The sequence below is a fragment of the Melanerpes formicivorus genome, unplaced genomic scaffold (genome assembly GCF_026170545.1).
Source record: "Melanerpes formicivorus ecotype bairdi unplaced genomic scaffold, bMelFor1.0.p_v2 SCAF_28, whole genome shotgun sequence".
NCBI lineage: Eukaryota > Metazoa > Chordata > Aves > Piciformes > Picidae > Melanerpes > Melanerpes formicivorus.
This window is the reverse complement of record NW_027142380.1, coordinates 4,305,994-4,332,919: the sequence shown is the minus strand read 5'-3', so window position 1 is coordinate 4,332,919 and position 26,926 is coordinate 4,305,994.

The window sequence follows — 26,926 nt, the reverse complement described above, 5'->3', positions numbered from 1 at the left end:
TTATGGGATTTGGTGAAAAAGAGTCTGGTTTATATGTCAAACAAGAAATTTGTTCCCCAGAACTGTGACTATGTTCTCTTTATTCACAAACTTCTGTAAACTGTCTTTGTGGCACTGATCTGAATTTGTTGTACAGATGACTCAGGGCTTTGCTGTGAAAGTTGTAAATTATCTCATTAGAGTTGTACAAACTGTTCTTCTGGAATAAACTGGAGTCACTTGGCCTTTGGAGGGGTTGTACTGCTGAAGTGATTTACATTTTTGTTTTTAGAGCTTCAGCTTAACAAAGCAACTGAGTGTGTGCTGAACTTCAGTAGATGTGGAAATAGCTTTTTGGATGTCTCACTGTGTATTACACTACTGCAAGGATAAGCTGCTAGCATTTTCCAGAAGCAATGGTGAGAAAAAGGTGTTTCCATAGTGGGATTCACTGTCTTTTATGAACCCACATGTAAAGTTTTTCTAAACCCATGTAAAGTTTTTCTTTCTGCAGTGCCTGATGTGAACAGGAGCACAGATTGCCATTTCACACTAAATGCCTTGCATTTAGGGGGCTGAAGGTACAGGGTATTCATCTCTGGCTCTGCTGCTCCTGTGTGGAAGAAGGATTTCAAATGTAAAGGAAGAGTGCTGCTCAACAGGATTAAGTAAGGTAGCATTAGTGCCTACAGTGTCTTCTAGACTGGTTTTTGAAAGCTACAGGGACAGACTTCTGGTGATTTTAAGATAATGTTCTCCTTTTAAGGCCAGCTAACTCCAGCTGAGCCTACTGAGGTCACCTTCCAGCTAGAAGATCTCTCTCTGTGGAAGGGTAATGGTGCCCTAAAGTGGAAAGTGAAGACTGTTACCTTGAATAAATGTGCAATAAGTAGGACCTTGTAAGTGACTCCAAACTGTGTCTACAGCTGTCAGCAGAAACTGAGCTCTGTTCAGGGCAGGCACATATTTGAGAAGTTAACCAATATTTAACAATGATGAAGATTGAACACCAGTGCCCCTCACTTTCTTCTGCCACAACATGATGTAGTCTACATGTAGCCTGTTGTTTCTGTGATTTAAAATCAGCTTCCTCTGCCTCCCCTAGCTCCCCTCTGCTGTCAGCAGTGGTATTTTCCAGATCCCTTCTCAGGACTTAACTCACATTCTGAGACTGAGCAGTCCTGCCTCTCGGGCTGGTGTTAAAGTGTCTGCCTTGGGTGGCAGATGATATACAGTAGTCTCCTTTATTTACAGGAATGTCTCCTTACTGAGAAATGTCCTGTAGAATTTCCCCCAAAGATCACTCTGACTGCTGTACTTACACCTCTCATTCCTTGAGACACCCATGGAAAGGGCATATGGACTTCTCACTACCACAAGTGAGAAATGTTCCTGGTAAAAGTAAATTTCATGTGGAGTTCTTAGATATAGTAGGATCTATGTTCTTTATGGGTGGTTTGGAGTACTGTTCTGCTCTTTGCCACTGAAAGAGGGGTTTGATTTATAGTGGTTGTGATTTAGAATAGTATTCAGCCAACAACAGTGACTTCCTCAGTGCTCATTTAGGAGGGGAAAAAGTGCAGGGGGAGGCTCAGAATGTCTTATTGATTTGTGGCCATCCTCATCATGCCCAAAATATTAACCTATGGATATTTGTGGGGAGATCTGGAAGAAAGATGAGTTTGTTCTGCAAAATCTGACACAGGCACCCTATAAGTAGTACAAGACCCCTTGGGAAAAGCTGCAACCATTTACCCACCCTGCTGAATGTGCTAAACGGGCTGTGGGCTTCCTCCCACCTTTTCTTCCCCTCTCCATCAAATGCCAGTGAAATTCAGACCTGAATCACAGCATCTGTGCCCTGAACAGTGGTTTTGGTCCAGCCTTTGCCCACAGAAGCTGCAACTCTTATTTAGGTCATACAAACAGCGAAAGAGCTGGCCCATAACTCTTGAATATTCTGAAACAATTGTATTCTGTACATGTATTCTGACTTCAGGATATATCTCCTCTTTCATTTGGACAAAACCATATGCTTGCTTATTCCCATAAGTGTTTTGCTTCCAACTGCCAGACCAAATAAATGATTTGGGACTTCTGGATGCTGCTTGAGGTTGGGAAGAGTTGTTGCACGTTGATATTGTGGCAGTATTGTTCAGTAGTTTCCCTCTTCTTGCATTTCTGGCAAGACTTCTCTTTCTCTTTCCACTTAATCATCTTCTCTTGCTGTGTGAGTTGGTGTTAGAATGAAAATGCATAGATGCCCCTTAGTCTCTCTCCCTACTGCTCATTCAGTTGACACTGTTCCTTGTCTGAGAGAACCAAATCCCTTGGGGTGAATAAATACCTCTCTAACGAGAGGGGGGGAAATAAATATTTTACACTCTGATGGCAAAGGGATGTGCTTGCAGCAGCAGGCAGTCACTGCCTGGTTTCTCTGCCAGCACCTTCTTAGCATAGTGTTTCCTAGAGGGGCGCTTTTGGCTTCACTGATGTATTACTTGCCAAGATAAGGAATTGTGGCCTTTACTGACTAAGTGTGGCGAGTTTCTTTTGTTAAGAATATTTCATTAAAACTTTATCCCTATGTGCTGCAAACTGCTCTTGTCATAACAGTGTCCAGATGTGTCTTTAAAATGGTCTTTATCCGCTGGTTCTGATAACCTTACTTGGCAACATACCCTCTGTGCTGAACACTGTATTCATTCTCATGAGTTTTGCTCCAGTGCCTGCTTCTCTCCTGGTGTTCTCATTTATTTATTTATTTATTTTTAGTGAGAGGCTCAATAAGCTGGGAAACACCAACTTATTTCATCTTTGTCAAGGGCTTTTGATTTATAGTTCTCAGGTCGGAGACCAAATAAGTTAAAACAAACCCCAGTTATTTTGCCTTATCTCCTGGTTAAACACTGTCTGCTGGAGCTGAATTCATCCCCTTGTTTCTGCTGGTTTAGCTGCTCATTATTCCCCCTGCCTTTTCTATTCACTGCATCCCAGCCTCTCGCACAGCAAAGCTCTTCTTTTCCCATGCTTTGATTGAAGCTTCCTCTCGTTTCAGCTGTGCTTTACCAAGAGTACTTTGTCCTGAGCAGCAAAGGAAAGACGCAGTTCCTCCATGCTGGCTTGCGAAGCCCATGCTGAGAATTCTTGTTTTGATACAATAATGGCCTTCCTAAGGAAGGCAGTTGGAAGGGCATGCTCACATCACCCGTGCTCTCTAAAGCAATGGCATCACTTGGGCTGGTATGATGTCCTTTGTGTATGCACCCTCTGGACCTATTTGCATTCATATGTACAGTGGGAAACTGTAAAAACTTCATGAGAGCTATAACTGATAAAGTTTCTCAGGAGATGATTCCTGGGGGCTTATGTTGTTTCCAGTTTGGGAGGTTTGCATCTCTCTCTTTGCTTGCAAATACATTACACCAGGCTTGTGGTTTTGGGTTTGTTTCTTTTAATTCTATTTAGAAGGGTTTGAACTCTGAGCAGGGCTTTTTCTTTATGGTACTCTAGTGTCACAGCCACAGATAAAGCAAATGTTTCATCTTCCACTTTTCAAATTATCAGCAAACTTTGGTCTTATATTTTGTTTTCCTTTTCTCCTGATGATGTGCAAATACCCATAAAAAAAGAATGTTGCTTATTTCTATCCTATTAGAATCCTTTACCAATAGGTTTTACCCATTCTGACCACTTGCTGTATCCTGTATGTGAAACCTAAGTATCCATGTGCTGGTTTGAATGACCTGGATGCTGTCAACCCTGTGAGTACTGACAGAGCTGGATTTGCTCTTATGTAGGGTGACTTTAGCATCTTCCTGCCACCTCACATCTATGGCTTGCAGCAGTACCAAGAGGAGCTGCATTCAACAAAAGCTGAATGCCTACTTCTTTGTATATTTGGAGATGTGGTTTCTGGATATGCTCACTGTGTTCTGCTCTGCTTCTCTGATTAAGCCTCCTCTTGTAAGTCTATTAGTGATGCAAGTGCTAGCCTCTTGTATGTGTTCTTGAATATTTTTCCATCATTAAGTTTCAGCTTTATCCAATAGTAGGCCTGTTGCTGAAAATTCAATGCCTAGAGATGTAAAATGAGCGAACATGAATGTTTCAATAGTGACTTAAAGCATAAATCCCTGAATTCACTTCTGTTTAATCTTCCCTGACAAGGAAAGAGGATACTAAATGAAAAGAATAGGTAGAGGTAAATCTAAGGAGTTAGTTTTCAATTGCTTGATGCATGGAAGATAAGGGTTTCAGATCTTCAGATTGTGTTATTCTTTAGTCCATCAGTTGCCATTTCAAATGAATCAGCATCCTGTCAATGCTGCAGTCTGACTCAAGTAATTCTTGCAATAGAGAATAAGTATGGCACTATGCAGATGTTAATGTTTCAGTCATGTCAGCAAAGAAAAAGGTAAAGTCAGACCCAGGCTTGGTTGCAAACCTGCTCAGTGCTGCCTGCCACTGCCTTTTACTGTCCAGGCCAAACATTTGTGTGAATCCTTTAAGCACTGCTAATGCCAGGCCTGGTCTGGAATGCAGAAAATGCTCACTATAGGTAGAACTGTAACTCCAGCCATGCTGCTGTGTGAAACTTTCCCATGGCACTCCTGTCCTCCTCCTTGTCCTTGTGTCTGTAGCACACTATTGAGGCTGGAGAATGTCAGGAGGTGCAGCGCAGACAGTCTGCGCTGCTGCTGCTCTAAGTGAAGACTGCACTGACGGGTGTTGTAGGGAGTGGTGTGCAAACCCTGTAGCTTTGCAGGCTTTTAGAGAGACATTTGATTTTAGAAAGACTTGATATAGTCAATAAAAATACAAATTTAAAAAAAAAGTATTAACAAATACATTATAAAAATAGCTCCAAACATGTCTGAAGTATTGATTTCTTTTCTATCAAATTCTTGTTGCCACTAGAAAAGAACCTTTGTGCCATCTGTAAGACCACAAGCTTGAGAACAGACTACCCTAAATTGTGATCTTGCCTTGATGTGAAGTCATTTTCCAGTTTTATTTCCTTTAATTCTCGTTGCAGTGGCCTGTGGGTTAAAAAACAGAAAAAAAGTACGCAGCACTTGTTTATTGGGGATTACAGTACAACCACAGCATGATATTCTAATATTTACAGTGGAGTAGCTGCTACTGTTCCTGTGAGGCAAATGTCTCATAATCTGGTGTGGACCTCCAACCATCTGGCACAGAAGAGCTCTGATAACCCCATACAGCACCAAGAAGGAAAACTGGGAAGAGAACTCCTTGGGTTACCCAGGGTAATAAACTCTATCTTCTGTATGCCACGAGAAATTGTAAACTCTGTGCATCCTTTTACCTGAATGACAAAAGAATCTGACCTTTTAATCCTCTTACTCTAATTACTTTACATCTGCACCTTGCTTGATTTGGTCTTAATGCAGAAAAGATTTTAAGCGTGTTAAAGTGTTTTGCTTAATCAGGTCCTTGGATTCAAAGTCAAATACTCCCAGAGGCCTTTCTTCCCTGGTTTGGACAGTGTTTCCACGTTTCCAGACAGAAACAAAACATGGTGGTTTGTTTTGCCTCCTTGGCATGCCTCACAGAAGCCTCTCTTATCAGTGCTTGAGGGTATTTTGGCTCGTTTTATTCAAGTATGCTGACATTCAAGCTGGTTTGATATGTAGGTACAGTCAGGCCTTTTAATAGGGCTCAGGACCTGCTGCTCGCACTACTTAGAGTGGGCATCTGACATCCAGCTGTGCCTCACCACTCATTGTTAATTGCTGGGGTTCTCTATGTCCTACTGCCTGCTACAAACTGGCAAAACCTTGTACATGGCTGGGTAGCCACCCACTTTTCTTCTTACAAAGCAAAGGATTCAGATTCTTCTTGAATGCTCACTTCAGCTATAATGACACTTCAAAGTCTCTTCAGAAAGTCGATGTACTGTTTTGCTATCTGAAGTTGGGTTCCTGTCACCTTTCTATAGCTGTACCAGCCTTCTCCTGTCATGTCTCACCTCTTTTTATTTGGTGCCTATCTGGTTTCTGGTGGACTTTGTGGTGCAGTTATTTCACACAGCAGATAAGTAAATGACAAGAACATTTAGCCTGTGGTTTTCTGCCTGTGGGTAGGACTCTCCTGTGCTTCTGCCCTGCTTCACCATCTCTGCTCATTCTTTTCCCTCATCTCCTTCTCTAGCTGCCTGTCCGCTAAGACTTGTACCCATTCACACTCAAGAAGTGAATTTCAAAGCATCCTTGGGACTCACAGCATTTGAAAGCAGTTGCCCTGTTGCCTTTGCCTCTAATATTTTTCCTTCATCTCCATTTGTCTTCTTTTCTGAACCTACAGGGCTGAGATCCTCTTTTCAGAAAGTATCATGATTTCAGCTGAGCCTTACAGGTTTCTGCCTAACACAGAGTAATGCTTGCTTTAATTATTTGTCTTCTCCTGATGTGTTGCTTTCTGCTCTGAAGACTTTTGTGTTGCTAGGCTCTTGCTGAACAACTTCATGGTACTGGAGAGCAATCCCTAACCTTTTAAGAGGGGTAGTTCAGGCAACATTAAAGAGCGTGTCATGACGTGCAGCATATCTCCTCTACGGTAAAGCCAGATAATTTATACTTCTATAGAACATCCTCTATGAGGGTCTGTGTGCTTTCAAAGAGAACTTTGTGAATCTACTCAGGTTTTATAGAATTGTATGGGTGTTGTCAATGTTTAAAATTTTATTGGCCATCTTCATTGTGACAGAAAATTGAGTTTCCCTTTTATTAGTATATAATGGGGGCTGGTATATGTCACACCACTCACATTAAAAAAAAAAAGGAGAGAGAGACAAAACAAAGTCTACTTGAAAGTTGGAGACTCTGCTGTATTTCATATTTCCACTGCCTTGAGGAAATGTCTTAAAATTGCTTTGCTGCCTTTGAAGGAAAAAATGTTCTGGATGGATTTGGAACTGTTGTATCCCTATTTCACATTGAAGCAGCTAAACTGTAAGGAAGAGTTGCTTCTAGAATTATCACAAATCTGTGGCAAAAAGCCATAGGTTACAAAGTGCAGATGAATGCAGAGAAAGTCTTTCTCTAATAAGAAGTGTGGAAACAATTTCACTGCCTCGTTATCCATACAATGGCCTGTGGGCATACAGTGCAACAAAAGGCACTGCAAGGTGATAGATATGGGCCAAAAAAAAGCACTCAGAGTGATAACAGCATGTGAAGGCAGTCATGTCCCACATCCAAGAGATGTGGCACAGCTTCAGATTTGCAGACTGCAGCCTCAGAGAGCAACTTTAATTTCTTCTCTGGGTTCACATTTCCTTTCACATTTCCTTTCACCTTGGATCTTTCTCCAGGTTGTGCTGAACCAGAGAGCAGGGCCCTAGCTAAAGGCCACAGAGCAGGTTTGGTCCTTTGCTTCCCTCACCATCACCTCTTGGGTTGTCCTCTCTGTCTAGGGAACACTGAGCATTTTGGCATCCAGACAGTGACTGTTTTTCTGCATCTTTATGGTATTTAACATGTTAGCACTGCATCTTCTCCAGGTATTTGAGATGTTACTGTTGATATTATTGCAGGTAAATAAGCAAAGAATTCAGGGCTCCAAGTAGATGTTTTCCTTTGGGCTTGGCTATTGGTGTCTGCCTGCATGTGTTTTGTTGACATAACCTTGTTTGAGTGCCCACCATTTATGTTTGGGATTCATCAAACACATCATTAAATTGCTTCTGCAGGTTAATTGAAGAAGCTACATGAGTTCAGGCATTAGAATGAGCTGAGTACTAATCCCTTCTGTGTGTTTTGAAAGCCCATCTCAAAATCAATAAGTACACAGCTATTCTCCCCTTTGAAGTAAGTATTATCATAAAGGGCCCAGTGCAGACAGTGCTCTTTGGGTCATTTTGTGACAGTACCTTTTGGAGGAGGACAGAAAAGGGCAAACCAAAAACCCAAAGTAAAAAAAACCACTTTATTAAAGTGAGTCAGATTAAAATCCAGCAGGCTGGGGAGGAAATGATGCCTGGTTTAGTGTATTTTAATTAATCTATTTTAGGTTTGCATTGCTAATTAATCTCTTTAATGGTTCAAAATACTGCATACAAGTGCATATTTCTAATGTGATAGTTTGTCCTCAGTGCTAGTGTATCCTTGTAAAATAAAGTTCCTGCCCTTGTTTTCTGTGAATTTCCATTCTTTCAGTGACTTTCATGAAATGCAAATTAGCTGTGGGTGGGGGACAGGAGACTCTGGAGCTGTTGATCACTCACAGGTTGTGTTCCAGTAGCATCCTTGAGCAAAAGACTTGATTCTTGGATATCAGCTCTTTAAAAACACCCCTGTCTGAGCAGTATCTACAAGAGTGTAGGCATAAAATTTGCACATGTACTGGAGGATGTGTGGTGGTTTTCACAATGGATGGAGGTCTCAGGTTGCACATCTGCAAGCTACAGGAGTTAGTGAGAGAAAGCATGGAAATGGCAGAACTGACTTGTCCTCTTGGATGTTGCTATGACAAAACAGCCTCCTGCCTGTTAAGTATTTGCACAGCCCTAGGAGGATCCAGGAATGAACAAAGTGCTTTTAAGTTGGTCATTTTGCTGTTGAAAACAAAATCCTTTGGAGGTCTTGGCTTCAGCTCCAATGTTATTTGGTATCTTCTACTCCCAGATGTGGAGTATGTGATGGGACTTGATCTTTAGACACTGGAATAATGCACCTTCCAAGAGTAAAGACATTTACAGATCACTTTCAGCTTGCTTTTTGGGGGCTGCATCCATCCTAGCAGATGAATGGCACTGTGTTTGGCAGGTCGTTGGCTTGAAACATTCTGACACCCAATATTTTATCAGCAGACAAGGAATAAGATTGATGAACTAATCAATTTGGTTAATCTGAATGCAGAAGCTGTGTTTAACTGAGCAGTACAAAAAAGGAGGCTTTGATATTTCTGACAGGGTCTTAAAGAGGCTTTGCAGGTCCTGAGGAGTCATTGCTATCTGGCTGGAGAGAAGCTGAGAAAAATGAATTGCTGCTGGGTAAAAGGAGGCCCTCTCACTGCCAGTGGTGTGCAGCATGCTGCCTCCAAAGAGAGAATGAAAAGAGAGAAACAAAGCATGTGGGTGAGATGCATGACAAATTAAACCTCTGGATAACCCCTTGTCAGTAAATTACTCATTCCAAAACGCTGGTACTTTGCTCCTCAACATGCCATGAAATTGTGTAAAAGCAGGACTTTACACCTCGTGTATTTGAAACTGAAGCCTTACTTAAGTGCACAAAATAGCACATCTTGGGAAAACTCTGCAGGGCCATTACACACCAGTCATGGTACTCCAGTCAAAACATCCCCAGACTGCAGTGAAAGAGGGAAATGCCTTTTGCTATGGCATTTGAAGTACACTGAAAACTGAACATAGGTGGTACTTAACTTGAATCTCCAAAAAACCCAAACCAAGCTCCAGCCTTAGTTCTGTGTATTTGTGACAAGTTGGGACCTGTCTATGCAATGTAGGGTCTCCTCAGACATTTGTGCTTGGTTTAATTGTGAAAGCTCTCATTTGTGACTAAATAGCTGAGATCACTATTGCTATACAGAGTTTCTAGGTAATGCAATACTCTTAAAGAAATTGTATATTCTGGAAGTCAGCTGGAAAGAACCCTTTGGGCAGCCTTTCCTATGCCATGATGCACTGTGTCCCCACTGCTCAGTGCCACAGAGAGCCAAAGCCAGATGCAGCCCATGTGCTTGGGTAGATTTGCTCCTCTTACGCTTCCTTTAGTAGGCAGGGCAGAAGGACCTCTGTGTGTGTAAAAGTGCCTTTTCAAGCACATGAAGGTGCTCATCAAGCAAGATGATGATCTCTGAACTGGGCACAAAAAGGCAAATCTGCTGCTGCTTACATCCTTTTCTGATAGTGGCTGCTCAAAATCCCCATGCCTGAGACAGCAAAATGTGGGTCACAGCTGAATGTGGGTCACAGCATCTTACTGCTGCAAACTCCTGAGTTTTGCTGCATGGAAACAGTTCCAGGTAATTGCATGGATTTCCCAAGCACCAGATACAAAAGCAAATTCTAGCAATGCTCACTGTCCTTGGGGCTCTATCACAACCAGCAGCTTCAGCCAAGTTTAACTGTATACAAAATAAAATAGTGGGAGTAGCCTGTATCAGCTGTTGAAATTCTGATGTTTATGATGCAGGGATGCTGATGAAGGCTGGCAGGAAGGCAAAGGGATAAGGCAGGTGGGCACAGTGTCAAGCAACTGCCACTTCACAACCAACTGCATTGAAGCATAACCCTCTGTGGCAAGAGGAAGTCAGTCAGGTGCCCCTTTTGTAAATTCAAGTGAAATCCTGCTTTGGAGTTTGCTTAACTTCAGAAAGGAAGTTTGACTGTAAACTGGATAAAGTAATCTTTCTCAGGTTTTACCAGTAGTCATCTCTTAAACCTCAGGAACAAGGCAAATAGAGGAAAAAATGAGACAATACAGGGTGGTTTCTCTTAATAGAGCTTGTAGATCAGCAATGAGAGTACATCTTGTCTCAAAAGGTTGCTTTCACGCATCAGGTGTCTGCTCCAGTCCTTGGATATCCCTGATAGGCTTTAAGCTAAGAGCTGATGGTTGCCTCTCTAGTGGGGACTGGAGCAACCTTCCAGCAGGAGTAGCTGGGCTGGAGCTGTGCCTGGAGAGCTGCAAGCCTCATGACCTTCATCATAGCTCTGGGGTTCGATCCTCTCTCTACAGGGGGAGAAGCATTGTCTGGTTTATTTTGCTCCGTCAGCACAGAATTGTGCACATCTCTTTTTCCAGCCTCAGACCACTACTTCATTATTTCTTACTGAAAAAAAAAAAAAAGAGATATTGTTCACTAGTTCTCAGAGCTGTTTGTTAGTTAAACACAAAACAAGTATCCTTTATCCCTTCTGGCAAACCCCTCCCCCCCCAAAAAAAAAAGAGTTAATTGAAGTAACAACTGGCTTAACACTATCTTGTTTAAAATAATAATAATTCTAATAAATGTTTAACATTTTAACAAAGCTCAGTACATGCTCCAGCAGTATTGCATCTGTGTTTCCTCTGCTCTTTTTTTTTTTTTAGCTTGGCATACAAAGTACCATTTAAATACCATGGTGAAAAGGGCAAGCATTCAATTTAATGCCTTTGAAATTATTCTGGAATTAAATCCTGGGCAATATATCTCAGTCGAGCAGTGTTGCATGTAGCCACATGCAGCTAATGAGCCATCAAAAGCAAGGCTTTAAATCCCTATGCATACAGTACACAGATCCTTTATTTTTGCTGTCATAACACGAATCACCAACCTTGATTCCAAATCAAACACAGGTAAGAGAAAGAAAGGGGGGGAAAATAATAAAACAAAAGGGAAAAGGAGGGAACAACTTTGTGGCTAATTGGAAAGACATTTGAAAAAACAGTTGGAGTTTCTTTCAACACCATTAATCACCTCTGCTGGAACATCCTTCACAATCCAAGCTTTTCTTGTCCTTGCTGCTATTTTTCCTCTTTAACATGGTACAAAATGTACATGTTCTTTGTTGGTCTTTGAAAGCCATTTCCCTCATGCTGTGGTGGAAGGGCTTACAGTACACACTATTACATCTCCCTTCGGTCTTGGCAGGGCCACAGGTTTTCTGCCTTCATCTGGTGCCTTGCACTTACCAGTAAGGATGTGGCTGCTTCTGCCCAGTGGGCTCTGTGGGGTGGATACAATCATCTTGTACATTGTCCAGCACAACAAGGAAGGCTGAGACCTCTAGGATACAATGCAATGATAATAAGACAGAATGGGAGGGTGTAAGAGGATATCTGTGTACAGAGTCAAGACATGGGTTCTGCTAGCATTTCCTTCCCCTGCCTTGTTTTCCCCCAGGCAAGGTAAACATATGCAACAGCTTTGGTTCCATGCTGGTTGCCTGCAGGCTGCTTAACGGCCAGTGTAAAATGAGTGATGGCCATTAGCCAGTTCTATAACCATGAGCATTCACCTTGTTAAAATCCTTGAGGTACCTGGAAGGAGGTGAATTTCCTGAGGGCCACTTGGGGCTCCTGCAGCACTGAAGGAGCGGAGCAGTGATAGGAATGTATGGAAAGCCACAACAGTAGCCTTGGACACCTTGATTTGAACAGGGTCTATGAGAAGATCAAAGTAGGTTGTCTCCAGAGAGTTTTCAATTTGCTTGCACTGTTTGCCAGCAGGATGGCTGAATAAATGCTCTGTGTGTCTATGTAGTAGTAGTAGTAGTGAGAAGTCATTACTGAAAGTAAGTAGGCTGGTAACTACAAAGTGAGGGATTGTACACTCCATGTGTGCAGTTCCCAGTGTCTTTTCTTGACTGCTTTGTGGTTTGGACAGCTTCATGTGGTAGGTTTTTGATGATTTGTGTCAAACATCCTTTAATTTCATGGTGATGATGGAAGGTGGAAAATGAGAGACCATGAGAAGTGGCCACTGTGTTACCTGAAAGGTATTTGTAGGCTAAGAGGTGGTGCTTGCCTTACACACTTGAAATGTCCAGAGTAGTTAAAAATGTGGGAGCAGGGAAAAGTTATTGCCTCTATAGCTGCACCAGTGTGCCACAGAGGAATTAACCTGTCCAGACACATTAGGGAGTGAATCACTTAAACCCAGCCTTAAGCACAGAGGTGTGTTTGATTGCTGTAGCTTAGTGTCCCCATGCTGCTTCCACGTACTCTGAAGCCGCACGTATACGTAGATCATGTATGCGTCTTAAGGGGGCTGCAAGAAAGCTGGGGAGGGACTTTTTAGTCTGTCAGGTAATGATAGGACATGGGGAGTGGAACAAAAATAGAAATGGGTACATTCAGATTGGATATTGGGAAGAAGTTCTTTCCCCATGAGGGTGGTGAGACACGAACAAATTGCCCCGGGAGGTGGTGGGAGTCTCATCCCTGGAGGTTTTTAAGGCCAGGCTGGATGTGGCTCTGAGCAACCTGATCTAGTGTGAGGTGTCCCTGCCCAGGGTAGGGGGTTTGGAACTAGGTGATTCTTGAGGTCCCTTCTAACACTAATAATTCTGTGATTCTATATGTGTGGCAATGCACTCACTTGCTGCAGTATTCCCAAGTGGTAAGTGAAGAAACCTGAGCTGAAATCTGTACCTATGATAATCCTTTAAAAAATAATTAACAATCTAGTAAGCAATAATAAGAAAGGTTTGGGAGTTTGGAAGATAGTTCTGTACAAGTCCTTCAGCCTGCTGTGTTAGCCAGGGTATTCCCAAGCTCTTACAGTTTATCATTGTGATGTAGTTTTAAAGTAAAATATGTGTGCATTCTTGTTTAAACGCTACTTTCAGTTCTCACTAATGGAGTGGTTAAGTGTTTATAACATTTGCCAAGCTTTTTATTTTCTCTGGTGTTGATCCTCAGGCAACAGACCCAGATTTTGCATATTTAACTGCCTGGCAAAAAGAGGTATAGAAAATAAATCAACCCTTACCATTGTAATGAAAACAACATTTTCTACTTTAAAGGGTTTTTGTCCATATATTTACTTACGCATGTTTATGTAGCATACAGAAGTCTTCAAGTGCTGTATCCTATAGTAAAAACTGTGTTAATATATATTTCTGAAAGGCATCAGTGGACACTGGTCATCTTCATATTCAGCATGCATTACTGTGATGAATGGAGATATCTTCTCTGCACCATTGCAAGTATTTATGGAGTACACTTCATTGTAGTTTGCTTTTCAATGTATTTTCTCTTGCAGGGGTTTCCTCTGGTTTCGTCTCGGTATTTGTCTGACTGAGAAACCCTGAAAAATGGGAGTGTGTTAACAGAACAAGCTAGAAGGATACAAATCATTCTCTTTCTGCCCCTCTGTGGGAATAATGTGAATATTTATAGACCTGGAAAGCTTTCAGGAGTCTTTAATAAGTGAGAGCCAGACCATTCTCTTTATGCTGATGCCATTTCTTGCTTTGACCCAAACATCCATCAGCCAGGAGCTGTAGCACTGAGGAGACTAAATCAAATCAGTCATCTTAGACTTAAGCCAAATTTTTGTGGTGTTTTTTATTTTTTCATTATTTAAAATGTTTATTTTATGACAATTGCAATGGGGCAGGAGTAAAGGTGCAGTGCCCTGTAAGGATAATGTTTGCAACACATAGCAAAAGGGATGCTTGAAGGCAGTCATGTTGGGGAGCATGTGGCTTCTTGCTTTTAGCTGCTGCTGTGAAGTTGCAATGGCCAAACATGAGAGCTATTCAATGAGTTTGTCTCACACAGCTGGTGATGATCCTGGTGTGGTGTTTAGTAATGTTTCCAGACCGTTGCAGCAGTCATCTTTTGCCAAACTGTTTTATGTGGAAGGTGGGTAAGTTTTTATGAGAAGTGAAAGCATGCTGATAAGACAAAAGAGGAGGTTCCAGTGAGCTCCTCTTGCTTATTGAAGCCAACTGATGGAGTGGGGAAAGGAGGAGGGTTAACATGATCCGGTGGGAAAGCAGAGAACAGAAAAAGCACTTCAAAGCAGTGACTGGGCAGGGGTCAGATGCAGTGTCAGGTCCAAAGAGAAATGGAGAAGGGAAAAACCTGAACTCCCTGTGCCTTCCCTGACAAAGAGAGCAGTGTCGAGCACTAGAGGGAAGAGTGGAGGCTGCTGAAAATGGACACAGTGCTGGGAAAAGAGTAGAGGGATTTAGAAAAAAGAAAATTAGTATTGTTAAAAACACACACACACACAAAAACCCAACAACACAAAAAAGGCAAAAGGACAAACCCAGAACAACACACCCCCCCTCTGCTCTCCCCCTCAAAAAAACCCCAACAACAACAAAAAAAGGCCAAACAAGACCCCAAACTAATAAAACAGTTACATAGCTCTCAAAAATATCTCATGAGAGAGATCACTCTTCAGTGAAAGCTCATCTACTGTCTTTTCTGACTTCACAGCAACAAGGTAGGGGCAGAGCTTCTGAAAGTGAGGGAGAGTGTGTGTCTTGTAAGAAGAGAGGCAAAATTGGGTTTTAGCATAGCTCTTTCATATGATTCTTTCATGTTAAGGTTGTATTTAAGTCTGTTGTTGTTGACTTTAGGACTGAAGACCCTATTCCAACTGGAGCAAAAGTCTCCTTTTCTGTAGTAAAGTACCAACCTAAGTTACAGCTGCAAGATAGACCCTTAATTCTTTGTTCACATACAGCCAAAACAAATCAATAAAACATATTCAAAGACTCACTTGGGATCATAGATACTATAAAGCCTTCCAGAATGTTGAGTTTTACCAGGGTATTTTGCCTCAGGATGTTGTGTGGGCATGAAGCAACTACATCCTACAGCAGTAAATGGTCACACAAGAATTATGAAATGTCCATAATAAAATTGTGTTGTCTAAGGATGGAGGCAAAGCACAGAGGGCAAGAAGAATGGGTTTCAATTGCTTCAATCTGTGCTGAATGTAGCTTTGGAGGGGCAGGGGAAATAAATGACAAGTATAAGTATGCCACAATGAGATGTGCTGGCTGCACTGGGATCACATCTAGATGACTCTCTGCTGCACCCAGCTGCAAGGGCTGGTAGAAAGTGGGGTGTGGGCCCCCATTAATGGCCACAAGTGCAAATTCATGGTAGGAATGGTAAGGAGAAGACTGACTAGCTGATAGCAAAAGTGAAGAAGAAATTATTACTGACTTGTGCTGAAGCACTGGCCCTTTGCCTGGTTGCTGCCAAGCTGTTTGGCAAGATGTCAGGGAGTTTGGGTTTCCAGGCTCTGCTGGCTTACTGCCTCCCTGCCATTCAGGCTGCTTCTGACTCCGGTGTCTGCAGGTTTAGCACAGACATGTCCTAGCAGCTGCCTTGGTAGGGTACCCAGCTCCATGGTTTTCTTGTGGAGAAGCCAGCAATCTGGGCAACCTCTGCTCTACCCTCCTGACAGCCTGGGAATGGGCTTGGGGAGCCTTGGCTTCCTCCTGGGTTGCTGGAAAGGAAAGATGAATGTCTAGCAGCTTGAGGGACCAAGAAATGGGAATCTCAGCTGTTACCTAATTCAGAAAAAACTTAATATTGTTTCAATTTTCATTTTTTCTTATTTCCTGCCTATAAAGAATGCTGTCATTTCTAATCCTTTTTCCAAAACAGAGTGGTAATTTTATTCCAAATTCCCCATGGACAGAATTTCAGTCATTCTACCCTCAAAATTAATCAAACTTTCTGTTCTAGTCCTGTTGTCTTTAGGGTTCAGTTGCTTTGACTGTATTTACACTGGGAAGTAGTTGGTGTATCTCCTCTTTCAGTACTTAGAGAAACTTTCCTCTCACTGTTTTCCCCACCAGCCAATTTAGATGCTGGGTTTTTTTGCTGATCAGTTCTGTCCTCCTAATAATTTTGGGATGTGGCAGAGCCTGCCTGTGTTCACTTCTTCCCCCCTGCTTCTGAGCTGCATGCTCTTCTTTGTTGTCTACCCATCCTATTTTGGGACTCCTGATCTCTCCAGGCCTGCTGGTTTATTGCCATCACCAAGGCTGTCCAACTGCTCCCCCAACCCTGGAGCGACCCCAAAAGACAGTAAGCTCTTGCAGTTAAGAGAAAATTCTGTGTCAGAATACAAAATGTCACAGAGAATTTAAATGTCCTACAGCATCAATTGTATTAACAGTTACTGAAAGAAGAGTCAGTGTGAAGACTCTGGCTTCCTCTCTCATTTTGATGATTTCCAGCCAAAAATCTCACCCTGTCTCCCAGTGAAAAGGCTGTTACATTAGGCAAGTAAAATACATAAACATATAAGAAAGTGGCTGTCCACCAATGTTCTGCAGTGTGTTGATTGTTAAGTAATCTTCAGTTCCAAAGCCAGGAAAGGTTTTTTTGTTTGTTTGTTCTAACACTGTGGAGTGATAGATGCCTGCAGCAGGAAAACATGGTATGTGCTCATCTTTGAGACTGCTGAGTGTCTTGTGCTTGGGAAAATGCCTGGAAGGGTGGCTTCACCTTTTCTGCTCTTCAGTTGTCCTCTTGCTCGCTTCAGCCTTCTCTGCCCAGTAGCATGCCCAAGGGAATCACTGTGCCCTGGCTGTGACACGCTTTGCCCTGCCATTGATGGTCTGGTGTCTGCAGTAGCTGAGACGAGTCTTAATCTGTGGGGTTTGGCAGCTGATGGAGTTGGCTCCTTAGCCATGGGGCAGCATGGACATAAGTGGATGTTCTGGAGAGTGTTGGCTATATAAAAAAAAGAGAAATTATTTGGTTCAAGAAGAATACCCCTTCACATGTCCTTAGCAAACATGGTTATCAAATGCCCTCCATTTCAGGGTCTCTGTGTTACAATATTTGGGAATTTGAATTAGTAAGTCAGGCTGGTGTGTCAAAAGCACTCCTTCTCAGACTCCAGTATAACTTTTAATCAAACTGTTAAATAATAATGCTTTTTAAAAGAAACATAAGCCTCTTTGGGAGAACATTGAGTCCTGAAGTACCTCAAACAATAATGCTGCTCCAAATTCCTGCTCTGTGTGTGGTGAGGAGACCAGGTTAAGCTTGGGACTTCCTATTATGAGACCTGGGCCACTGCCACTGATGAGAAATGGAGTAAGAAGGGTGGAAGGGAGTCTATAACACAATGCTGCTGTCTAAAGCTGGCTATTTATATAACCTGAGATGTCAGTAGCTCTTTTACTGGGGTTCATTTTAATGGCTCTTAGTAGTTACAGCTGATTGGCAATGGGGGGTCTCACACTCTGCCTTGGAGGGGTAGCTGGGAGTGGGCAGTGGCATTGTGAACCTCCACACCCTGCCACCAGTGCACCCGAACCCCAAGGGGACTACAGCCAAGCCCTGGCAGTCACTCTCCCGTGCCCCTTTGCTCCTTGCTTTCCCTGCTGAGCCTGGCAAAACGACCTCCAATTACTTCCAATTGTGGTGATGGTTCTGCAAGAGGTCAGACACCTGTCTGCTGCAGTGGGGAATGAGCTGAGTGCCTTATGGGGCCACCAAGCTGCCTGTCTATGGTGGGTGCCTCTCTGTCACAGCTAACCTCACTTCTGCATAGCAATGCCTCTACATCTCTGCTATGGCTGCAAGCTACATGTGTGCAAGAGGCTGTCTTGGCAAGAGGAGCTCCTAGACCTCTGCAAGGCTTTGAATGGCCTCATTGGCACCCAAGTGCTTCTGAATCTTGAGGAGGTGATTCTTCAGTTTGCTCTGTTCTGGTATGATCTGACCTGGAGTACTGTGTCTAGCTCTGCAGTCCTCAGTACAAGACATGGATCTCTTGAGACAAGTCCAGGCAAAGGTCACGACAATGATGCTGTGAGGACAGGCTGAGAGAGTTGTGGTTGTTCAGCCTGGAGAAGAGAAGGCTATGGGGAGATCTTATAGTTACCTTTCAGTACTTAAAGGAAGCCTACAGGAGAGATGGGAACAAAATTTTTAGCAAGGCCTGTTGTGACAAGACAAGAAGTAATGGTTTTAAATTTAAAAAAAGGAACATTTAAACTAGATGTGAGGAGGAAATTTTTGCAATGAAGGTGGTGAAGCACTGGGTGGGTTGTCCAAAGAGATGGTAGATGCTCCATTCCTGGAAACAGTTAGGGTGCGGTTGGATGGGGCTATGCAACATGATCTACTTGAAGACACCCCTGCTGATTGTAGGGGAGATGGACTAGATGACCTTTAAAGGTTCCTTCCAACCCAAACAATTCTGTGATTTCATATGCTTTCCATAGAGCACAGTTGCATAAATGACCACCCAGATTCACACATTGGGCAGCTTGGAGCCACACAAAAGGGTAACCTCTGATTACAGCACAAAGAAGCAATCTGGTTTTGATTTTATGTTGTTCCTGCACAATAGTCTTGCAGGTGATATAGTACAGCCTGTGTTTATTCAGTTTAGAAGAAATCTGAAGTTCACTGGACTGGTCAAGGGATGGATATGTACAGGAGCAAATGTGGGAAGTTGGAAGGGCATGAGTAAAATGTTCTGTGTGGGAAGGCTGTGGTGATCTCCCATTCCCAAGAGAAAGAGTAGCTCTTTAATACCTATAAGCCCTCTAACCAAAATCACAGGTAAACAGGTCTCAGAGGAGCTGGGAGCAGGAGCCAAAAATGTCTAAAAAGTACTACAGCTACAAAATATAGCACAGCTTCAAAAATCTACAGGTCTAGAAAGAATAGCAGGTCCTGCAGAGCAAGAGAGTACTCAAAACAGCTCTCTTCCCTTTGTGGAGCTTATCTATACAGGTATGACTTTCATACTATACAGGATTGTGTTACTCACTGAAATCAGACTTCTAAAAGTCAATAGGATTTATGCATCTGATTTCAGAAAGGATTTTGCCCTCCTTTAGAGTAGATCATTTCTTTCATAAGTGGTTTCTCAGGGGGAGAGAGATTGCACACCCCATGGTTGCAGGACAAGCTTTTCCTTACATGTCTTTGTCAACTAAAAGTTGCAGAATGCAAAGTCAGCTTTGGAGTACCTGCTATGTGCTCTGTCTGTCTCAGCATGGGGATGTTCATCCCATTTCTGATGGTCTCCAAGCAACTGCTTGCCTCCTTGCAGCAAATTCTGAAGCTGTAGTGGCAGAGACGTTTCAGAAGGAGCCTTCCCTATTCTGAGGCACAAATAGCACAAATGCCTCTTACAACGCTCTTGCTCTAAATGCCTTTGAGCTTACTGCTTTGTGATTCAAGAGGATGCAGTAGTAAAGCATCCCTAAAATATAGTAGCCTTTTGTCCTCCTTTAAATTATTTTATGCGTTGCATTTAATTAGATTTTCTTTTATTGTAACCAAAACAAAGTTCAGCTGATGCATTCATTTAAGCAAGATGTTGGTGTCACATTAATTGTTGGGGTTTTTTCCCCCTTACTCTGTTGTGTTGCATCCATCCATATTCTCCAGGAAGGAGCTTCTCAATAGACTTTGATTGGCTGGTTGATTTTTATGACCTTCCCTCTGTTTCAGCAGCTTGGTGCCTTGGGGCAGCAGGTGGTTTCCTGTGGAGATGGGTTTGTGTGATGTTCTGTTTCCCTCTTCCATCTGTCCTTGCATTCTGCTCCTTCTTCTGTTTCTTCTTCCTTTATAAAGGTTGTTCAGGGAGGATGGGGAATTGTTGGTTAGGACACAGTGGACCATCAATCCAGGTTGTTGGAGTTCATTCTCTTGGTATGCCGTGCAGTGCTGGAAAAAAAGTGTGCAATATTTATGTTATTGTGTATCACAATAGCAGCCAGAGGCCCAAAGCAAACACAGAACCTTGGTGCTTGCCGCCCTGCAGCAGAAGTCTTACACCATGAAACATCAAAAATGCACAAACTAGGCATCCCCATTGAGGATACCCAGTCACTGGGGGACTCCCACTTCTTAGCTTGTTTTTTGGGATTGGGTTTCTTTCTCTAGAGCTGGAATAATAATTTCCTCTGTCCATGTTGTGTTTTAAATCCTTGTGATATGTGGAAAGTTCTACTGTTTTGGTGTTGGGCAATGGTTAAGAACCTTGCATTTTACTTTATCCTTTTATATCCTCTTCTTTCTGAGGCTGTGTTTCTGTGCATTCACTTTCTTCTCACATCCCTCTATTTTGTTTAAGCACAGGCTTGCAGCATGTCCGTCAACCCCAAAGCAGCCATTATATTTGTTGTGGGGTTTTTTTCCCCTCTGGAGAGATTGTTTACATGTGTAGCAATGTCAAGAAGCTTATTAAGGTCTGTTTCTTTAAAATCTGTGAATCTGTGTGACTGCTTGCATTTAGATACTCAGCTAGAAAACTGGTTGAAATGTCAGTTGAAAACTTGTGCTTTACCCCTCCTCATTTTGTGTTGAAGCACCAAAGTTAGAGCAGTGTCCCCTCTTCATTTGGGAATATTTTACCTTTTAAATTGATCTACACTGTGGGGCACTTTTCTTGTGCATGGGTTAATGAACTGCACAACTCAGGAAAGCATGAAGCTCCAGGGGTCTGGAAAATTTGACCAAAGAACAGTTTGGACTCGTGAGTTTTACCTCACACAAAGCTGCTTAATGCTCAGCAGAGGATCCAATAAGCAGTGCTTTATACTCAGAACTTCAGTCCACGTGAGCAGAGAGTGAAGGATAGTAACTTAAGGATAGACTTCAGTCTTTGAGAGACTGTCCTAAGCAGGCTGAGCCAGATCATAGAAATGAAAGGGCAGCTCTAATTGGGTGCTAGTCAGGCTCTACTGCACACTCTGCATCTTCAGCTGCCAAAACCTCAGCAAGCTGAGCATGTTTCTCATCCCAATGAACTGAATTGTAATGTAAAAATATCACTTAACACAGAAATTTCACAGTTCCTGTTAACCATTTTCTGTCTCACAGCTTAAAGCCTTAACATCTCAGTTGTATTGGGCTGACTATCATAAAATTGTAGTAGTGACTGAAAACATTATAGTTCATTTGGTAATTGAGAGATATATTGTCAGCCTGGCAAAAAAATGATAAAACATAAAAGGTAAAGCAGCATCTTCCATTTCTGAAGAGATTAGTTTTGTGTTTCAAAAAAAGTCTATTTTAATTTTTATTACTTTTTTATTAGTATTTTGTCCCGATGCATATATTGAAATGTATTTATTGAATACTATGCTCTAGAAACATGAATGAGTACTGTCCTTAATGTTGTCTGAGTTTTGGTTACAAGGGCAAGGAAATGGAGTAGAAAGCTTTCCCCCATTTTCATTGTCACTAGCTGTGGAGCATTGGTAGTAGTGAGAGGTGGCTGCAGGCACTGTAGCACTATTCAATATTGGGAGAGGGGTCCAGTGCTGTCCTGTGTGTGAGAAGGACCCTCTGGCCCTGAGATCTGGACAAAGCCTACCAATAGTGTATATTTGACCTATAGCTTTCTGAACACCAGTGATAAGGAGGAGTAATCAGAGTTCCTATTCTAAGCATGGTGTACTTCAAGCTGTGATTGAAGCCATAACTGATTTCACCTGTAGAACAGTTCAGCTGAAGAGCAGAATCTTGGCTCTGTTTTCTCCTAGCCTACTGGGTATAGTTCATTTGAGGTAAAGAACATCAGTTATTGTTCTCTGCTCCTAGGAAAATAGGGTGCACCTGGTTAGCAGAAGAGTTCTGATGGATCTTTTCCATCAGTTAGAGACTACATGAAGAGCTGCACTTTTCCAAATGTAGTGAAAAAAGTGTACAGGAAATATCTCAAAAGGGCTACCTGGTAGCTAATGCTGGTAAATTTTATCTTAAAGCCCTTGATAAGGGCTTAAATTTTGCATAAGTTAGAGCTGTCATGAGGACAAAACCAAATGCCAACAGACTCTTAGCATAATGCAGCAAAGCCTTAGGTATGTTGCCTTACAATGAAAAGGATCTTTGCTTTTGGCAGTCTTGCACAAATCAGAAAGTCAACATTTGAATATGATGTGATGCTCTCATTAAAAAGATAAGATGATAAAATATGAAAGCCCAATCTACAGCAGACTCAGACAAACCAATTAACTTTCTGTGTTGTCAGAGACATTTCAATCAAATGGGCAGAATTTCAAATGGACATTTGTTAGGGTTTTGTAGAAAAGAGGTACCTTGGTGCTTGATGACGTGGGAGCACTTACAGCAGCATTGTTAAAAAAATGACACTTTCAAGAGGTTAGGAAAATTACTTCCTACCATGTGTGGCAGTTTTAGGCTATGCCTAGGAAAATTTTCCACAGGTTGAGTAGAAAAGTGGTAGAATGTCAACAAATTACCATTGGATGTAGAAGAAAAATAATTGTAAGGTCAAATAATCCCCTTGCTCTGATACCTAACATGAAGTTAGTTGTATAAACTAACCAGTGTATAAACTAGCTGGTGCCTATGCTTGGCTGTTGCTGACCTTGGCTGCACTCTTCTTGTGGCTAAGTACTAATAAGCTACTCTCTGTTCTTCTCTCTTCCCCCCCGCCCCCTTACATAGGGTGCAGGAAGGGAGCAGGGAGGGGGAAGCCCCTGTTTTTTTCCAGGGGGGTTCTTGTGTTGCTTATAAATTGTAAATCCATGCAAACATTGCATATTTGCATAGAATCATAGAATCAATAAGGTTGGAAAAAATCTCAAAGATCATCAAGTCCAACCTGTCACACAACACCCCATGACTACTAAACCATGGCTTCAGGTGCCACCTCTAATCCCTTTTTGAACACCTCCAGGGACAGTGACTACTCCACCACCTCCCTGGACAGCACATTCCAATGGCTAACAACTCTTTCTGTGAAGAACTTTCTCCTCACCTCAAGCCTAAAGGTCTCCTGGTGCAGCTTGAGACTGTGTCCTCTTGATCTGGTGCTGCTTGCCTGGGAGAAGAGACCAACCCCCTCCTGGATACAACCTCCCTTCAGGTAGTTGTAGAGAGCAATAACATCTCCCCTGAGCCTCCTCTGTCCATATTTGTTGCATTCCATATTTCTAGGTTTTAGTGTGCTTGTAAATCTAGCTTCATTTGCTTCCACTGAGCTAGTCTGGCAATTTTATTGTAGGGGGGTGGTAATTCTCTCACATTAATTGGGGGGAGTAATGTCAATCCACCACACCATGTTGTTCCATGGCTACTGTTTCATTTCAGATTGGACATAGGAAGAGCAGCAACCATGGTTACCTAACAATGCTGGAAGAATAGAATAGAATTAACCAGGTTGGAAAAGATCTTTCAGATCATCGAGTCCAACCTATCATCCAACACAATCTAATCAACTCAACCATGGCACTGAGAGCACCATCCTCTTTCACCTTTCGCTGCATTGTTGATGGTAAGGTATGAATCACAGCTACCGCGCGCTGTGGTTTCGTGCTGGGTATGGTGATTCGGATGTGCGTTATCTCTAGTTGATGAGAGGGAGCTGCATGGCTAATTCCCTGTGCTGTTCTGACATCCTGTCTGCAGCTTTGTCCCTGATCTTCTACTTACGTGTCTCCAACAGCTGGTTACTTCATTACATCCTTGTATTATATAAATAAAGCCTTGACCTTTGTCCTTTGCAATATTGGTTCAGAGGAGTTTTAATTCAATTTAGAAAAGAAGCCTGAGTGTTAAAACCATTTGAATCTCCTTACACACCTTAAAAGTTGATGGAGCTATTTCTGCTCAAGAGAAAACACAAGGGCTGAAAAATTGCCTTCTAGCTTTTTGGCATTGACAAATGAGTGCATGTTTCTTCAGACTGAAACTATGCAGGAAGTCCTTTCTGGGCAGGGAGTACCTGTACTCCTCTGCATTGCAAGGCATCGTGGGCCTACAGAACTTATTAACAGTGCAATATTTTGTTTATTATTTCATCAAACAGTTCTGAAACAAGCCTCTTCTGGCCAAATCCTTCCCCTGCTGTGGGCAAATCTCCAGCAGTCTTTTTATTTTTCCCTATCACCATATTTTATAGCTTGCTTAGGGCTCATGTCTGTGAATCCTTCCTAATAAAACCAAGCTGGCCCTAGAAACATTGCAGTGCATTGAGACAGAGACTGACTCAGTGGTGTCAGATGCTGAGGTCCTCTCCAGGAAGTCTAACCTCTTTTGCTGTCACCATCCATGATGCTGAGTTGTATTTGGGTGTGTTAAAGCTAGAAGTAATCAAGGTACTTATGTCTCTGAGCATCTAAGCTCCATTACTGCTGAGCTTCAGCTCCTCACTGATAGAAAATAGGGATAAAGGAGCTTAATTATCTTCTGTGGATATTGTGGGATAAGTTCATTAAAGATTTGGAGTATTAGAGCTAGGCACAACCTGGCCTTTATTAAAACAGTTGTGATTGTAATTTCATCAGTACTTCAGTGCAAATCCTAGCAAAAGTAATTTTTTTTCTCTTTTTATAATGTTGGCGATACAGATCCCCTAATTATCCAGGGCAACTCAAATTAGCACCACAAATAACTGCTGAAAGTTGAGACTGCATGATGTGAAACGTAATTGATTTTGAATATGTTAGGGCACAACTGCTGCTAAGTGCTGTGCAATGTTAATTTCTCCTATTGGGTGCTTAATAATGCTTTGAAGAAACAGAGACACAATCCATACCATGGCTGGAGATATTTGGGCTGCAGAAGCCCAAGAGAAACAAGGAAAGGAAAACAGACTCACAGCTTGCTTGAATTTTTCACCCATTTTTTACTTCTACCTTGTGTTTAATCAAAAGTGGTTTTATGTCCCATTTTAAATGACTTGCAGATTTTAAACTGGGTATAGCTGCAAATTCAGAATTAGGAAATGGGGGTGTTCATATTTGTCCCTTTAGCAGAGGGAAAAAAAGGATTCCTAGCAAACCTCCCTAGGTTTCCTTTGGGAGAAGTAAAATAAACCTTAATCACTGATAAGCTGACTTACTCCATTTAGATTCCCTCCTGCCCCATTACTTTTGGTACAATTATGCCTAGGCAGTGATTGCAAGAAGTGCCTGGCTTCCATGTAAAGGATACTTCTTTGGCATACAGGAGTTTTTGTAAATCACTTAAAGCAAAGCATTCTTCCATGCTTGGCAGAAGAAGGATACAGAGAGCTTTTGTGCTTCAGTTGCATCAAATTGAATATTTCTTTAATCACCCTGGAGAAGAATGCACTTGATTGCATTCTGTGAGTTCTGCTGTTATTGTTCTTGGGTAGGCCTGGTGGGTAATAGATGATCTGACACCACACCACCACCACCCCGGCCAACCCCTCACATCCACCAGCTCTTCTCCATTAGGCAAGACCTGCTTCACGAGAGCAGTAATTGTGCAACAGTTAAAAGAATGCGGAGGGATAGCCATTAATAAGTTGGCAACCTCCTGTAAGGAGAGCTATTTCCACATGAAAATCTTCTCCAAAGAAATAATGAAGCCTTGCTTCATTTGACATCTTATCAAGTAATTGCACAGAAGGTGATTTCCAGGTAAGGATTATTTCTCATTTTTTCCTGACTGCAACAGAAAGCTCACAGGAACTGCAATCCTTGGTTTCAGGAGTTAATTACCAAATTGACAAACTTAGTCTGAGTCTGTGGCAGTGGTGAAAGAATTGTTAAAATGCTGATGCCTCCCCTCTAAAGAAGCAGGGAGCTTTATCCTGGTGCTTGGTACCCATGCTCAGAGCTCAATGGATAAGCCTCTCCCAGACAGCAGGCAGAGTAGGTGATGCTATTAGGCAGGAGCAAGCAGTGCTCATCCTGTGTTTGTGATGGTTACTAGAAAGCAGTGTGTGACATCCTGACCAACAGGATGAACACATCTCATTCCTACTGAGCTCTACAGGCATGCGGAGGCAGAGTTTTGCCCACCCCATTTTATATTGAATCCATCTGTTAGAGGCTTTACTTTTCACCTGATCAGCAAAATCTCTGAATATGTGTCCACACCAACAGGTGCAAACACTTGCCTTATCATCTCCATCTGGATGTGAGGCAGCACTGGCTGGAACTTGTGCAGCCAGGGTTCCTGTGCTGAGGCAGCTTAACTCAGACTCAGTGATGCAAATAAAAAGGGACTTCCCAGCTGCAAGCAGCTCGCACCTGGTGGGACCCAAGTGAGTGCATGGCTGCCCTGTGCCCATATGTGTAGGCATATCAAATGTAAACGTGCACCCAGTTAACTTTCACACAATTGTTACTACCTCCTCAGAGGCCTCTCACAGCCCCTCTCCTTCTTGATCTTGCTGGGAAAACCTGGATTTACGACAATGTAGACTGTCTCTTGACACATACTGGAGTGCCAGAAGTGAGGCAGTGGCATCATCACAGTATCAAGCATAGGGAAAAGCCAGGCTGGGAAGGAGGTTCATTCTCATCAACCCATGTTGTCACCTTAATCTGTCAGCCACTACCACAGAGAACAGGGAGCAAGACTGATGGGAGAGGGAGGCTCTATTAAGGACACACCCAGGAAGTAATAAAATCTCTCTTAAATGGGGAGGATGTGGCTTACTTGTAATGCTTTCCTATTCCCAGTGTTCCTTGGTATGGCTTTCTAGATGAGCATATCCCTAAATAGAGCAGCCA